The 15,784-nt window shown below is 42.1% G+C and overlaps 1 long non-coding RNA gene across 1 annotated transcript in view; it reads right to left on the minus strand.

Moving 5' to 3' along the window:
* Positions 1–10,376: 10,376 nt before the first annotated feature.
* Positions 10,377–15,784, minus strand: part of LOC126252977 (uncharacterized) — a 30,687-nt gene continuing 25,279 nt past the window's right edge. Inside the window, exon 3 of the long non-coding RNA XR_007545875.1 lies at positions 10,377–10,708. This is a non-coding gene — a long non-coding RNA (uncharacterized LOC126252977). The remainder of the gene's footprint in view (positions 10,709–15,784) is intronic.

Below are 15,784 nucleotides of genomic sequence, written 5' to 3' on the forward strand. Positions count from 1 at the left end.
CCTCCGCCGCTTCCTCGTACAGCGCTTAGTCACAGAGCATAAAATTAAGTCGAGGAGCGTTTCCTGTGGCGAAGGGCTGGAGGGCCTATTCTCCAACCCCCGACACCCCTCGGTTCCCATGGTGTCTAGCACAGCACCAGTGTCGTTGCTGTTTTCCTGTGTCTAATTGTTCACTCAGTTTCTCATCTCGCCTTCCTATCGGGTTTGCTTTGGATTAGTTATTTCTCAAGCTAATTACACAAATGAGCGAATATATTCAGAAATTTAGATATCGATGCGAACCAAATAATATAGGTAACATTTTCTCCTAAAACCAGGGAGCATAGACCGAAAAAAAAATCCGGAAAGCTGTGGGTAGGACTCGTGCACTGAGGGATTTGTATACAGAGAGTTCATTCATCCCGGGAATCGAGGATTTCAACGATTTTTGCCTGTTACAGATATCGATACCGGCAAGACATCAAAATATGTGACATAAATGGCCGTATCTTTCAATTACATTGGAGTAAAAGCTTATATCTTTGTACACCCCCAAAGGACAATAGATGAATTTCAGCTTGATACGTCTACCTATTCCTGAGAAAAAGGGTTTTTAACAGTCGGACAGACAGACACGGATAGATGGACAACAAAGTGGCCCTATATGCGTTCCATTTTTACCGACTGAAGTAGGGAACATACAGTCATCGTCATTAGCTGATGACTCCTGGTGGTTTTAATTTCACTGAATTTTTCTTTCATTTCCAGTTTGGTTTGTATCGGCAGCTTACGAAGAAGAGAAACATGAGGCACCTCCACACCCCGCATAGCAGGCGGCAATAAGCTACACATCCGCCGCACAGCTACCAACCTCGTCGCAGAAATGTAGGTATAGGTATATTTTGTACACAATGTATGGCAAAAAATGTACCAAACGTAAATTGGCCAGTGACTATATTTTTCGCTCAAAACTTTTCAAAATTTGCTCGGGTTCGTAATCTGAAGTATCGCAAAACTACGCACAATAATGGAAAGAAGAAACTGTGATATATGGCTACAAGATGCGAGAGAACAATATTTTTTAACGAACAGTTTCCTCAAAATCGAATGAGAAAGACTGTACAGCAAAGAATACACACAAATCCCAAAACTGTGATTTTTATTTTTTTTATGCGAAAAGTGAAGGTTTTACTGAGAAAATAACTACAGGGACGGATGTACCTTTGCTTCATCTACTTAGGTGAATCTTTTAGGCAAACCCAATGACTTGAAATTTCACTCCCTATGATCACACGATTCGAGTTGCGTGGAGTGACCAGCACCGTAGTTGTGGGTATCCAGAGGGAGGGGGAAGCTTGGGACATCTCACGGATACCCTCAGACTTCAAGAAGAATATAATAATTCCAATCCCAAAGAAAGCAGGTGTTGACAGATGTGAAAATTACCGAACTATCCGTTTAATAAGTCACGGCTGCATAATACACTGCTGGCCACCGTAAATGCAACACCAAGAAAGACAAGAGGTAGCACAACAAAATTTATTTTGTAGATAACATGTTGACCAAGTATCAAATGATTACGTTTACAGACGTCTGTGACATGTGGTTCCTGCCAGAATCAGTAGCCAGAGTAGCCGCCATTGTTGGAGATCACCGCTGCCACACGTCTCGGCATTGAGTCAAAGAGACGTTGGATGTGTTCCTGGGGTACAGCAGCCCAAGCAGCTTCCACACGTTGCCAAAGATCATCTGGTGTGGCAGCTGGGGATGTAATCTGGGTCACTCGTTGAGCAACCATGGACCACGTGTTTTCTATCGGCGAAAGATCCGGAGAGCGAGCCGGCCAGGGAAGCAATTCAATCTGGTTATTGACGTGTGGTCGCGCATTATCCTGTTGAAATATGGCTGTGGCCGAGCCCTGAAGGTAAGGAAGGACAACTGGCTCCAGCACCTCGGATATGTAGCGCCGGCTATTTAAAGTACCGGCAATGCGTACTAGAGGCGTGCGAGAGTAATATCCAATACCGCCCCATACCATAATACCAGGTGCAAGACCAGTGTGGCGGTGCATAATGCAGCTGTCCAGCTTCCTCTCTCCACGGTGTCTCCACACTCGAATCCGACCGTCGTGGTGCTGCAGACAGAAGCGTGCCTCGTCAGTAAAGACAACGTCATTCCATTCTGCCGTCCACATCCGTCTGTCATCAAACCACTGGCGACGGAGACGTCTGTGGTTCTGCGTCAATGGTAGACGTAGCAATGGACGTCTTGCGGACAGACCACTCTGCTGTAAACGGCGTCGAATGGTACGCGCAGACACTGGATGATGCGTTACAGACGCAATGTGCTGTGCTATGGTTCGGGATGTCACTGAGCGATCCGTCACTGCCATGCGCACATGGTGCACCGAGGTGAATGCGATCGACCACGTCGGTCCGTCGTACCCTCCTGCATCCAACGGTCACATATCCGCATTACAGTTGTTTGGTTTCGTCCAACACGACTAGCGATTTCTCTGTATGATAATCCACTATCTCGGTAAGCCACTATCCTTCCTCTGTCGAACTCGGATACTTGATCAAAAGATGTTCGCTGTTGTCTACGAGGCATAACTGATCGTCTTGTGAAACAACCACAAGGTAAACACACGTGCCGAACGTACACTCGTCGAAATCGCCAAGCCTTAAATGGCGCTATGAGGTGGCGCCACAGGCGCGCGTGATGTGCGTCTGCGCTGAAACTCTAATCAGTGGCATATCTCATCGCTGCAAACTCATGGTGTAAATTTCACTGGATTTGGATGCTTCCTTCAGGGTGTTGCATTTACGGTGGCCAGCAGTGTACTAACGCGAATTATTTACAGACGAATGGAAAAACTGGCCAACATGGCGGAAGATCAGTTTGCATTCCGTAGAAATATTGGAACATGTAAGGCAATACTGGCCCTACGACTTATCTTAGAAGATAGATTAAGGAAAGGCAAACCTACGTTTCTAGCATTTGTAGACTTAGAGAAAGCTTTTGACAATTTCGACTGGAATACTCTCTTTCAAATTCTGGAGGTGGTAGGGGTAAAATACAGGGAGTGAAAGGCTATTTACAATTTGTACAGAAAGCAGATTGCAGTTATAAGAGTCGAGGGACATGAAAGGGAAGCAGTGGTTGGAAAGGGAGTGAGACAGGGTTGTAGCCTCTCCCCGATGTTATTCAATCTGTATATTGAGCAAGCAGTAAAGGAGACAAAGGAAAAGTTCGGAGTAGGTATTAAAATCCATGGAGAAGAAATAAAAACTTTGAGGTTCGCCGGTGACATTGTAGTTCTGTCAGACACAGCAAAGGACCTGGAGGAGCAGCTGAACGGAATGGACAGTCTTGAAAGGAGGTTATAAGATGAACATAAACAAAAGCAAGACGAGGATAATGGAATGTAGTCGAATTAAGTCAGGTGACGCTGAGGGAATTAGATTAGGAAATGAGACAAAGTAGTAAAGGAGTTTTGCTATTTGGGGAGCAAAATAACTGATGATGGTCGAAGTAGAGAGGATATAAAATGTAGACTGGCAATGGCAAGGAAAGCGTTTCTGAAGAAGAGAAATTTGTGAATATCGAGTATTGATTTAAGTGTGAGGAAGTCGTTTCTGAAAGTATTTGTATGGAGTGTAGCCATGTATGGAAGTGAAACATGGACGATAAATAGTTTAGACAAGAATAGAATAGAAGCTTTCGAAATGTGGTGCTAAAGAAGAATGCTGAAGATTACATGGGTAGATCACATAACTAATGAGGAAGTATTGAATAGGATTGGGGAGAAGAGGAGTTTGTGGCACAACTTGACTAGAAGAAGGGATCGGTTGGTAGGGCATATTCTGAGGCATCAAGGGATCACCAATTTAGTATTTGAGGGCAGCGTGGAGGGTAAAAATCGTAGAGGGAGACCAAGAGATGAATACACAAAGCAGATTCAGAAGGATGTAGGTTGCTGTAGGTACAGGGAGATGAAGAAGCTTGCACAGGATAGAGCAGCATGGAGAGCTGCATCAAACCAGTCTCAGAACTGAAGACCACAACAACAACAACATGCGAAAAGTGGAAGTTTTACTGAGAAACTAACTACAGGGACGGATGTAGCTTTGCTTCATCTGCATAGTGATTTTTTTAGGCAAACCTAGTGACTTGAAATTTCACTCCCTGTGAGCACACGATTCGAGTTGCTTGGAGTGACCAGCACTTCTGCTGTTGTGGGCATCCAGAGGGAGGGGGAAGCTTGGGACATCTCACGTGTCCCAAAGGCCACTCTATTTACTTCTATGCTCTGTGACCTTGCTGAGTTGCAGAACAGGACCGTTCCAGCACCATTGCGCGCGGATTCCGAAGACGATTCCTTGCTCATCATACACATGGGTGGAGTATACCTACCAGCATCCGTCCTCTGTTCTCCTCATCTTGCTGCAAAAGGTAATCACGACAGCAGTTTCCTATTTGTCTGTCGGAAAAAAACCACCCGTGACGGCTTGTTGACTACTCAGTTTTACAATGAAGAGCTCTTTAACAGACTGAAGAACGCAGCCATTCTATACTAAAGATGTGTACATCTATACCCCCATAGGTCCAGCGGCAGCTATCGAGAAGGGAAATAAGTGTAAAATTTCAAGTTCGAAAAGATGTCCTCTCCAGATATTCTAATCCGCTCAAACTACATCGAGTTTGCATGTGGCAACGTCTAGTCATAGATAATTACCAATCCTGCTGTCCAATTGGCATGGCTGCTCGACAATGTGTTAAACTGGGAAGACGAGAGCCACCTTGGCTCAGAATTAAACAGTCGTTCATACTTGCCATTTTCAGGGTGGTTTTTGGAGGTTTACGACGTTTACATAGCCGAATCTTCTCCTGGATTGCCCTTTACTCAAACAACCCAAAAATGTAGCTTTAGAAAAGCATTTTGTTCAGCATTAATTATGCTAGTCAACATTAAAATAGAAGAGAAGAAATTAAAAAAGTGCAATAAATTCATTAACATGGTCAAATATGTAACTAGAAAGAGTTGTAGATGGTATAACATTTGGATAAGTGCTTTTTAACGTTTGTTTCCTTTATGTCCACTTTGAGGAGAATCAAGTATGTGTGTCTGCAGCATATGGACTCTCAAAGGCGAGTTTATCAGCGCCCTTATCCTCATTAAAACAAACGAATGTGGATAATGTCTCTAAAACTGTTGCACACTGTGAGGAGGAAATCCATAAACCGAAGCTCGTTCACACACATCCACCTCACTCGCGTTGAGCCCCACAAGCATTCTATCTCACATGCCTGAAGACAACTGAGAAAGAGTGAAAGGTGCTATACCTGGGATTAAAACAGATTTAAAATCATAAAAGAGGTAAAAGAAAGGCTAGGGGAAATATGAACGGCTGACTACTCACAAAAAAAACAAGGGTGAGCCAGTCACCCTGTTAACACGGTACGAACATTCCCCTAAAATTTTAGGAAACAAGTTGGACGTATCACGAAACTTTAAAACTCTCATCAGATTCGTGCGAAAGTTACCTAACATAGAGGGTAGATCTGTCGGCAAATCTGCTGCCTCCCTCTGGTCAGAAAATAAAACACATGTGACACACAGTGATCTGCAGGCCACAAGCACAACAAATTGGAGGGTCCCCTCGCAGAGCAAGAATCCATGCGTCATAGGGTTGTGGCCTATGCGAAGACGTGTAAGGAGAACCTCGTCACATCTGCGTGGCTGGAAGGAGGTACACCACTGCTGCGTTGTAAGCATCACTAGAGGAGCTTTTCGTCTGTCACTTCCAGCCAATCATCTTCCCACCGACGAATGACGCTGTATCTCAACAGCAAGACGAGAGCATGCAGGGTATGGCATACCGAACTAACCGAGGATCAAGACATGCCTCATCGACTGCTAGTCTGCCACTTCGTTCCCCTCAACACTCGTGTACCATGGCTCCCAGCGGGAGGACGACTTCTTCTCCAGCCGTTATGGTCAGAGGAGGGCGTCCTGCACATCGTGGACTGCTTTATAGCTGGATACAAGCCTGAAGGACACTCAGGGAGTCGGAACAGGCGAGGAGTTTGACAGGCGTGGCGCTTCTCACCTGCTCCAGCACCCTCAAGGTCATGAATAGTTCGGCATCGAATACAGAAAACTCTGAAGGCATCCGTAATCTTGAGGACACAATCTGCGAAAATAACAGAGCAGCCAACGAAATACTCCTGTTTAGACCCGTCTGTGAAGACGGTCCGATAGTTGTGGTGCCTATTTAAAATGTCGGAAAATATCACATTAAAAACAGAAGCAGGAGTGCAGCCTCTACTGTACTGCACTGAATCTGTACCCTCTGCAGTAACCAGAGTGGCAGTCAGCTGAAACCCTGGATTTGAGCACCTCCATGTTTCACAGCGAGGGACCCTAGCACACATTTCGCACTGATAGCAAATGGCTTCGTTGTACGTGGACGGTTCGTAAAGAGGCGTACGAGTAACGGTATGGTGTGCTGGGGAAGGGGGAGTAGCGAAGAACTGACACGCCTGACGCACCATGAGAAGCTGCCGCCGGATGATGAGTGGCATCAGCACAGAGGCTCGGTGTGGGGCTGGTCCTGCAAGCGCCCATGGACAGCCTGATGCCCTCATGATGTACAGCGTCAATGATTTTTAGGAGCATAGGCCTCGCTGACCTGTACTGTGCACCCATGTCCAGCCGCGATGAAACGAAAGCCCTATAAAATTGGAGCAGATGCGTCCAGTCCGCTACCCAAGACCTGCGGATAAGACTCTTCAAAATGTTCAGCGCCTCTGTGTCCTTGCCTTAAGGGCCTTGGGGCGTGGTAAGCACAACAACAGGAGAAAAAAACGAGACCCAAAAACCGCACAGATTCTAGAAAAGCGGGAATGGTTTTCTACATGCCCAATCCAGGTAAATTAAAAATACGACAAGAACGATTAAAATAAACACACACAAACTTCTAAGCAGGAAACGTAAATCCAGTCTTTGCAGCCCACTCCTCCAGTCTCTTTAATGTAAACTGGAGCGGTTGAGTTGTTTCTACAACACTGGAGAAGGAACAGAAAACTGTAAATTCCTCCACAAATAAGGATAATTGAATGGGACTCCTTACTGTAGACGTGATAACGTTCATAGCTGTGGCAAAGAGGATAACACTTAAAGCACTGCCCTGAGGAACACCATTCTCCTGTTCGAAAGGATCAGACAGCATGTGACCAAACCGATTAGACAGAATATATGGGGAGGTAGCCACGAAAGCCCATTCATGGAGTTACACCAGAATACTGTGTCTCCAAGTAGTGTCGTACGTCTTACCGATGTTAAAGAATATACCAAGGCAATGATGTTTGCGTAGGAAGCTTGCTGAATAGGCGCCTCTAGCAGGGCCAGGTTGCTGACCGTGGACCGATATCTCCGGAATCCACACTGAGAGCGGCTAAGGAATTGTCTGGTCTTCAACAACCAGACCAGGTGACGGTTAACCATTCGCTCCAGGCTCTTTCCAACACAGCTCATTAAAGCGACACTCTGGCAACTGTTGGGAAAGGGATCAGTTTCTCTCTCTCTCTCTCTCTCTCTCTCTCTCCATGAGTTTGGAAACTGGCCTGCCTGCCATATCAAATTAATACGTTCGAGGAGGATTTCCTTTGACGCCGCGGGCAAATGTCGAGGCATACAGTACCGGATTTGACTCTGACCAGGTGCAGTATCACGAGTCTCAGTCCAGATTCTAGCTCCCACATGCAGAAAGGGCAGTTGTAAGATTCAGTATTGTGGGATCTGAAGTCCAACTTGCCCCTCTCTGAAATCGCACGGTAGTGGTGAAAGGCCGGATTCTGCCCAGCATGCAAAATGCTCTGCCATCGTCTTAGCGAAGTCTCTGAGTGTTGTTGGAGACATCCCTATTTCAGCACTGCTGCTTTCGGTAAATGACTTCGTTTTCTGGAAACCCTCCTGATAGCTTCCCATACTTTTGTAGAACAAATGGAACGTTTCCCGTGACCTTTCTTGCTGTCCTCCACAACGCGGCGAGCCTTGGTCATCGCGACTCGAAAGGCTGTGTGGTTGTCTGCTGTTGGGCAGCATTTAAACCGTCGTAGTTCCGCACTCCTGTTTTGGTATGCTGAACGGCTCTCATCGCTCCACCAAGGTACAGGTTGCCTCCTAAGATGGTCTGAAGCCTTTGGGATAGATAAGTCAACGGCATGATGAAATCGAAACCAGAACAGCTGTTAGCATGAGCGACATAAAATAGATATCTTAGGTGTTGATACCAATCAGGTTTCTTTCAGAGTATGCAGACACAATAGCGCCTTTTTCAGCAATCATATACAACCGCTCACTTGACGAAAGGTCTGTTCATAAAGACTGGAAAGTAGCACAGGTCACACCAATATTCAAGAAAGGAAATAGGAGTAACCCATTGAATTACAGATCCATATCACTGACCTCAATTTGCAGTAGGATTTTGGAGCATATACTGTACTTGAACATTATGAATCACATTGAAGAAAATGACTTATTGATACATAACCAACACGGATTCAGAAAATGTCGTTCTTGTGCAACACAGCTAGCTCTTTATTCCCCTGAAGTAATGAGTGCTGTCGACACGGGATCTCAGATCGATTCCATAGTCCTAGATTTCCAGAAGGCTTTTGATACCATTCCTCACAAGCGACTATTAATCAAATTCCATGCATATGGAGTATCGTCTCAGTTGTGTGACTGGATTCGCGATTTCCTCTCAGAGAGGTCACAGTTCGTAGTGATAGACGGTAAATCATCGAGCAGAAGAGAAGTGATATCTGGCGTTGCGCAAGGTAGTGTCATAGGCCCTCTGCTGTTCCTGATTTACATAAATGATCTAGGTGATAATCTGAGCGGCCCCCTTAGATTGTTTGCAGATGACGCTGTAATTTTCCGTCTAGTAATATCATCAGAAGATCAATTCCAATTACAAAATGATCTAGAGAGAATTTCTGTATGGTGAAAGGTGGCTACACTGAGCCACAGCGCCAGAGATCGCGCTAGAGAGTATTGTTCCGCCGCCTCCACTGGCAGTGATTATTGAGAACTCGTAGTAGTCAGTGCTTGGGGAGAGTTCGTGGTAGTCAGTGCTTGTTAAGAACTCGTAGCAGAGAGTGTTTGTTGAGATGTGCTAGTAGGGAGTGCTTGCTGAGATGTGATACTGAAAAGTTCTTGTTGAGATGTGATAGTAGCGAGTCGGTGTGGAGAAATTGTAATGTCTAGAGTGCTTTTCATCAATATAAATTAAGGTAACAAACTAATTTTCTTTTCTTTCTCATTATTTCAATGTCCTGAATAATGCGTCATTACAGGTTCAGTCAACAAAGCATCTGGCTTGTGTTCTTGTATTAGAGTGTAATTCTGGTTTTCTTGAGTAATTATGGTATTTCTATTTTCTTTAATTAATTCAGTATAAATGATATTTAAAATTTCTTGTGTTGTTGAAGAAGAACCATGCCAGATGCGTACGTTGAGTCATACTTCCACACACAAAACAGTAACACTTGTGCTTTGGTTTCGTAGGTTTTATAGTTGCTGGGGACTTAATTAATTGATTGTTTTAATGAAAATTTCCATTTCATTCTTTGTTGTTGTTCTATGCAGTGAGATTGCGTAATAATACTAGTCAGGGCCAACCGTTACGAGACTTCGTAACCGAACAGACAGCTACTGAAGCAAAAAAATAAAATTATTTGCATTCTATTTTAATTAAGCCCCCATGCAATGGTTCGAAAAGTGGCAATTGGCACTAAACAAAGAAAAGTGCGAGGTCATCCACATGGATACTAAAAGAAATTCGATAAATTCTGTGTATACGACAAATCGCATAAATCTAAGGGCTGTCAATTTGACTAAATACCTAGGGATTACAATTACAAGAAACTTAAATTGGAAAGACCACATAGATAATATTGTGGGAAAGGCGAAACAAAGACTACGTTTTTTTGGCAGAACACTTAGAAGATGCGACAAACCCACTAAAGAGACAGCCTACATTACACTTGTCCGTCCTCTGCTGGAATATTGCTGCGCGGTGTGGAATCCTTACCAGGTAGGACTGACGGGGGACATCGAAAACGTGCAAAGAAGGGCAGCTCGTTTCGTGTTATCACGCAGTAGGGGTGAGAGTGTCACTGATATGATACGCGAGTTGGGGTGGCAGTCACTGAAACAAAGGCGGTTTACTTTCCGGCGAGATCTATTTACGAAATTTTAATCTCCAATTTTCTCTTCCGAATGCTAAAATATTTTGTTGACACCCATCTACGTAGGGAGAAATGATCATCATAATAAAATAAGAGAAATCAGAGCTCGAACGGAAAGATTTAGGTGTTCCTTTTTCGCACGCGCCATTCGAGAGTGGAATGGTAGAGAAGTAGTATGAAAATGGTTCGATGAGCCCTCTGCCAGGCACTTAAGTGTGAATTGCAGAGTAACCATGTAGATGTAGATGTAGATAAATCACTCATGTGGTGTGGTCCATCCATTCCTGGACGCTGTCGCGATGCTCAGACACAGCCAGCTTGATGAACAGCGTCCTGTTAGCCCTGCTGACCATCCATTTCTGTGCCTTCTGTTCAAGAAATCCTCCATACAGTAGGTGAATCCACAGTGCGAAGTGGTCACTGCAATGAAAGTCATCAGTTGCTTTCCACTGTGCTGAATCTGCGAAGTCTGGAAAACAGAAAGAAAGGTTAACGGCTGAGGACGACCCAGTAGCAGTCGAGAAATGAGTAGGACTGCCTGTGTTGAGGATGCACAGCTCCTAAGATTTCATGACGTTCCCCAAGACTCGAAGCCTGTGGCAATTATAGTTCGAGCCCCATAATACATTACAGCGCTTGAAATCAGCCAGCTGTAGAAACGGTAGGGGCAGTTACGCAATAAGACCTGTGAGAGCCTCAGTATCTACCGCATAACATGGAAATAAGTACAGGGAACAGATAGTGGTCTTATGAACCACATGAACAGCAATGACTACTGCTTGTAGATCAGTAACCAAGCTGAGAGCAGAAGAATGGTGTGTTATTGGCAAACGCAGTAACCCCTCCCTTGGATCTTGCCCCAGGACAAATAGTATGGCAGTTCTTGCTGTTTACTTTTGTTGACATCCAACAGGATTTTTTCAGTCGTTCTGATATTTTCCTTTTACAGATTTTTATTTACAGTGTAAACACTAACCCTTAATAAAAAAATTATTATTGAGTAACTTGTTGGATACCTTGGATTTAATCAGACGAAGAATGAAATTTCACATAGCTGAATAAAAAATGTGACATTCATATTAATAAAATAAAATGATGGAAGCAAGCATACACAAATGAATTGTTTTACCATTTAGGTAGCATAGTAATCTACCTTTAGAAGTACGTTGAGTGGATACCTATCGGTGGTGTAAGGTGAAATATGGTTTGTGAACGTCCTATCGAACTTAATTAGGGGGGCATCATACACGCACACACTCACTGAAGCAGGTGTCAAAAATATACAGTTTTTAAAATCTTTCTCCCTCTCGGGTGAGCTTCCATGCACGACCATGAAGGAAGCACAAATTCAGATTTGAACTGCTGCGATACTTTGAGACGGTTATCTTGTTGTCAGGAAATTTTCTGCACAGCGGAAATTCTTACCAGCCCCACGACGGCTTCGGAATTCCCAGTGAACAATGAACAAGTTTGAAATATTTAAAACGAGAGTGAGAACTATCACGAATGCAAAGTCAGAATTTTTAATACTTTGCGTTACTTATGAATCCTAACAGAACATATGTCCCCAAACTTTATTCTGCCTGAAACATGAAAATGGAGGTTAAGTTACCTTCATAAGTAAGAAATAAAAACAATAGAACGCACTGGGTCAATCTGGCGCTCTCATCGGCCCGTTGTTAGTCGGGCTCTGGACAGGGCTGACTACTACTAATAACAAAAAATAGCAACCAAGATGGCAAATTTATTTTATAACTAATTTTGGTAATCGGTTTCGGCCATTACATCAGATGGGTGAAAGTGTTGTACCTGGAGAATAATGTACCTGGGGACACACTATGTTTCTTCGGTGATACTTCAGTCTAGTGATTGATTTTATGCTCTCATGAAGGAGAACGTTCTAGAGACCAAATTAAACAGTTTCCTCCATTTTGTATAGTTTATATCGTTTTTAGACACAAAATTGCGATTTGTACAGCATTTGTAATTGATATGTAATCTACACATTTAAGGGCTGCATAATATATTAAAGCTATTTAGAATATATTGTTAATACAACAGATGCAGAATTTTACAGAGAGTAGATTCTATATAACTTAAGAACTATTTAAGCCATAATTCGTGCGTCATGTTGTACCCTGAAACAAAAGGTCGTTTAGCATGGGACATGTGATGCAAATGAACTCAATTTCTTCAACGTCTTAACGATTTTACCTGTCTTGAAAATGAACATTTATATAACTTCTATTTCTAAATGTGTTTAACTCGTAATGATTTTTGATAATACTGCTTCTTAATTCGATTTTACTTACTGATTGTCGATGTGTAGTAGAGTAATAACGTAGGTTAACAGATAGACTATTAAATACAGCAGGGGTACTCAGCCTGTCGATCGAAATCAACCGTCCGATCGCCATGGCTCTTTGAGTCGGTCTTCCAAACCTTTGCCCGAAACCTGTTTAACTGAGCTGTTTGTGTAAAATACCAGTTTTTTGACAACGAGTGATTTTCACGGTATTTGTAGGCAGTAAATCTGACAACACTGTCTCCGCCTCTTTCGTCTGAAACTGCATTCCACCGCCTTTAACGCTGGTGCTAAGCAACTGTGTTTCCTCATACATGGTTTGGTTACGTGTTTGTGAAAAATGAGTGTGGATAAACAAGGAAATCGCGAGTGTTCAGATTTTCGGATTTCAAGGCAATGGAATCTGTTCTAGGTTTCACAGCTCAACCGTTCCAAAAAGTGCACGTGGGACGAATTTCAAGTGACATAAGTATTTTCTTTCCTTAGAATACAATCAAGATAACTTTTGGAAAGTAGTGAATGCACAAACCTATCCTAACATTCTACAGTAGTATCGTATGTTTTATAGTTTTTTGGATAAACTTATCTATGTGAGGTAGTGTTTTCAACTGCTGAACGCAGTGAAATCTAAGTGTAGAAATAAGCTGGCTGATCCTTATCCTTCAAACTGTATAAGGTTGACTCTGAAAAATTATTCACTAGATTATAATAAATTTACCGATGATATGCAAGGCCACTAAACTTTTGCCAACATTTATGACTGTGTGTATTTTAATTTTTTTCACATATGTAAAATGTTGATGGCTGAGTTGCTATCAACATGACTATGTTGTACCTTGGAATATTTTTTCACATTTGAAAAGAACCTTACTTTTTCCGAGTGTTTTTGTAATTTTAGAAATAGAATGTAGCACATAAAAGAGAATGCAATCATTTAAAAATGAATGAGAAGATATATTATACTTATAGCACACTGCAGGCGAAAGTCTGAAAAGTGTACTAAGGTACCATCTCCTGCCTGCAGTGACTCTTCGTACTCGTTCTCCTCGTCATCTGGAGTCTTGATCTGAAGATGTAACGACCGCAACCGACTACCAGTAACAGACATAAAATAAATTTGTGATCAAGATTGCAATTTTTATTATTACATTAAGTCGATTGCTGAGTTCCTTCATTACATCAAAAATTCTTTGACTTCATCTAACTCGTAATGCACTGTTTCGTGACTCACATTTTGTTAAGAATGTTTTTCTGTCAGAATTGTATTATTCCAAGTGGTTATGTTTCTGCTAAGTCTTCTGAAGGGTACCTTACAACGTTATTAATTCGTATCCAAGAGTAAATTATTGTTTTAAGCATACTTTACGTTATTCTCTGATGTAACAACAGCATTCGTGATCATGTTGATGGAGTGATTTCTGATTCTGAGTATTTTTGAGTTAGGCTTATAAGTACGCTTTATTTGTATCTGTTTCACTGTGACAAGGTTATGGTTAGATAATAATAATAATAATAATAATAATAATAATATTTACTAAATTCAATCAGATGTGAAGAACTATCTGACGGAAGATCTACTTTTAATGAAGTATGTGGGAATGGTTGCTAGATTACAATTACCTTACTAATATATACACCTCTGCGATCGCAGATGCGAGTAAGTGCTGTAACTTGACGTCGTAAGCAGTAGAATCGCTCCTTTTGTTACATGTTAATAAGAAAGTTACATTGTATACTTCACATAAAACGTGAGACTCTTTGAGCCTATACTGAGTAGTATTTGTAGGAGAAGACATCTTTGCTTTTGTACATAGACCATAACTATCACTGACTGCGCACGCCCATATCTCTGCCGTATTGAGGTCTGAAACCAACATCTAAGTCACGTGACTCGGGGCAGGAAGCCGAGTTTCCATCATCACGAGCTATGTGAAGTGGAGTTGAGAGTTACATTTTTCTCTTTTATAACTGAAATTAGGCATTGACTTATTGCTATTAAACATGTCGTAGTACAGTTAACGTAATTTATCCGAAATTCCTAATATAAATGCCATCGACAAACTGCCTATTGGCTTCTGTCTCGGGTTCTTCGGCCGACGTTCATCTAATGATTTTTCTGACGTTTCGCCAGCACGAGTGGCTGGCATTGTCAAAGCTTCACCTCACAATGGAGGGTGAAGCTTTGACAATGCCAGCCACTCGTGCCGAAGAACCCGAGACAGAAGCCAATAGGCAGTTTGTCAACAAGTGGCCACGAAAGCCTCAACAATTTTGTATAAATGCCATCGTTATCATTTTTACTTGTGGTTAGGTGAAACGTACTGACAGCACTGTTTATAAGCAACAGAATTGCAGAACTTAAGTGAGTACCTGTTTTTGTTGCACTGAGCGTTTTTTAGTTCACTGCTTCCACAGTAGTAAAAGACAAAATGACGATTTCTCAGCAAGACGTGTGAAATGTTTTGTCACGCTTTTTTAAAAATGAAATTCTTTTACATCCATAATGTCTGTTTTTTACGCAAAGTAAACATCTATATTTTATGACTTTTGCGTAACAGAGTCAGATACAGGAAGAGTATATGTTGTAATATATCAGAAAACGCTGATTACCGAGAAAGTATCTGTAGTTAGTTTGATGTTAATATTCTCTCATCTTAAAATCTTTCATGTAGTTTAACTTCTAAGTACCAGCATACATCTTTACTTTCAACTCATGACAAGATCTCATCAAGGAATGTGAAATAGTACACCTTCACAACTGACATTTTCGTCGGTTTGCCTAATCTGTAGGCTGTAAAACAGTACTTCTCTGAGTACATATGGAGGTCATTACTTCTGTTTCTAATACAATGCACAAAATCCGATCTGAGGCAAAATTCCACGAAGAAGAAGAACCTTCATGGCTATGGAACAAGTCAAGATTTACATTAACAAAAGGCAACCAAATTTTATTTGTTGATCTCTACCGGTATTCACATTAATCTATCAACCATTGTATTGATTAGTGTTATTCGTGCCTACACTAACTAAATTTAACTAAAAAAAGTAAAAAGAAAGTTGCTACTTTAAAAGAAGATGCTGCCTCCACATTTGCTGATTACCTCCTACTGGTAGCTTGATATTTACTTCACTATCCCCGTTTTTATGAAACAGATTACTTGCTGTAAATTTCTGTTTGACATATAGCTTTACAAAGATTACTCTTACCTGCCATGTAACCGACAGAACTTATTAATCCTT

The sequence above is a fragment of the Schistocerca nitens genome, chromosome 4, assembly GCF_023898315.1.
Source record: "Schistocerca nitens isolate TAMUIC-IGC-003100 chromosome 4, iqSchNite1.1, whole genome shotgun sequence".
Classification (NCBI taxonomy): Eukaryota; Metazoa; Arthropoda; class Insecta; order Orthoptera; family Acrididae; genus Schistocerca; species Schistocerca nitens.